Genomic DNA, 2,196 nt, shown 5'->3' on the forward strand with positions numbered 1-2,196 from the left:
GTCTTACTCGATGGCTAGTGCTCCATACCCAAAGCCATTAGGTGATAGACAATTCCAAGGTGGTGATAACTTCAGGGCATATAGTTCTTAATCTCAGACTAGTGGGGCCCAGACAACTTTATCATATCCTCTCTATAGGTTTTATGGTAGATTGCATCGGGGTTTCTGTGATGAGAGAAGGGACAAGTGCTTTAACTATGGTCATCTAGGGTATACTCTTTGAAACTTTCCAACTGGTAAGGTTTCTTTATGGGTGAACAAGGTTCCAGTTGCTTCATCATCAATTCTGACATTAGAGGGTACACTATTTAGTTTCGGCATTGGTGAAAACCGTCTCTATGCTCTCATTACCCGACAAGAGTCCAAGGCATCTCCTGATGTCATTACTAGTATGTTTAAACTCTTTTCCTAAGATGTGTATTGTTTACTCAATCTGGGGTCTACTCTCTCTTATGTCACCCTATTTATGGTGGTGAATTTTGGTTTTGTTCGGAGAGTGTTTTGAACCTTTTTTATATTTCTACCCTGGTAGGTGATTTTATGATTGCTAGAGGAGTCTATAGAGGGTGTGTGGTATTTTTTGGTAGTTAAGAAACTTTAGTGGATCTGTTTGAATTAGATATGGTGGATTTTGATATTATATTGAGGATGGATTGGTTGTGCTCGTGCTATACTTCTCTAGACTTTCAAACTCGTAAGGTTGTCTTTAAATTTCCTAATTAGTCGATTATTAAGTGGGAGGGTGGTTCCTTAGATCTTAAGAGGAAGTTCATATCATATCTTAGAGCTCGAAGGTTGATTTCTAAGGGGTGTCTCTATTATCTAGTACAGGTTAAAGATTCTAACTTAAAAGGGTCCTTCTTTGTATTCCATTCTGGTGGTAAATAAATTTTCTTAAGTCTTCCTTAATGACGTTCTTGGTGTTTATCCTGATAAGGAGATTGAATTTGGGATTGATTTTGCTTCTGAAACTCATCCAATATTTATCCCTCCATATAGAATGGCTCTAGCTGAGTTGAAAGAGCATAAGGAGTAATTCAAGGATCTGTTAGATAAGGGGTCATCCATCCTAGTGTAACCCTATAGTGTTCATTGTTATTCATGTGTAAGAAGGATGGTTCCCTTCAAATGTACATTGACTGTAAGCAGTTGAATAAAGTGACGGTAAAGAACAAATATTCTCTTCCAAGGATAGATGATTTGATTATTAGTTGCATGGTGCTAAGTTTTTCTCTAAGATTGATCTTTGATCAGGGTATCATCAGTTAAAGATTAGGGAGAAAGATGTCCCTAAGACTGTTTTTCATACCCGTTATGGGCATTTTGAGTTTCTGGTTGTGCCTTTTGGGTTAACCAATGACCTGTCAACATTCATGGACTTGATGAATAGGGTCTTCAGTCAGTTTCTAGACTTGTTTGTCATTGTTTTCATAGATGATATTTTGATGTATTCTAAGATAAAGATGGATCATATGAATCACCTTCACATTGTATTACAAACCTTAAAGGAGCAACAGTTGTATACCAAGTTTTCAAAATATGAATTTTTGTTGAACACTATCACTTTTTTGGGTCATATCATTTCTAGTGAAGAGATCATAGTGGATTCACAGAAGCTTGTAGTGGTTAAGAAGTGGCCTAGACCTACGACTCCAACTAACATTCAGATCTTCTTGGGTTTAGCTGGCTACTACAGGAGGTTTGTGGAGAGTTTTTATTCTATAGCTACCTCGTTGACTAAGTTGACTCAAAAGAAGGTAAAATTTTTATGGTCTGATGCTTGTGAGGGTAGTTTTGTAAAGCTTAAGGATAAGCTAACTTCAGGTCTGATCTTGACTTTGCCCGAGGGCACTGATGGGTTTGTGGTTTATTATGATACATCTCGTGTAGGACTTGGTTGTGTTCTGATGCAGCATGGGAAGGTTATAGCTTATGTCTCTCGATAGTTAAAGGTGCATGAGAGGAATTACCCGACTCATGACTTGGAATTATTGCTGCGGTATTTGTGTTTAAAATCTTATATCACTATTTGTATGGAGTACATATGGATATCTTTTCTGATCATAAGATCCTATGGTATATGTTTACTAAAAAAGAGCCTAACCTCAGGAAAAGTAGAGCTTGAGCTTCTCAAGGATTACGACATGAGTCTTCATTACTATTTAGGTTAAGCTAAGATGGTTGCTGATTCTCTTA

The sequence above is a fragment of the Capsicum annuum genome, chromosome 11, assembly GCF_002878395.1.
Source record: "Capsicum annuum cultivar UCD-10X-F1 chromosome 11, UCD10Xv1.1, whole genome shotgun sequence".
Taxonomy (NCBI): domain Eukaryota; kingdom Viridiplantae; phylum Streptophyta; class Magnoliopsida; order Solanales; family Solanaceae; genus Capsicum; species Capsicum annuum.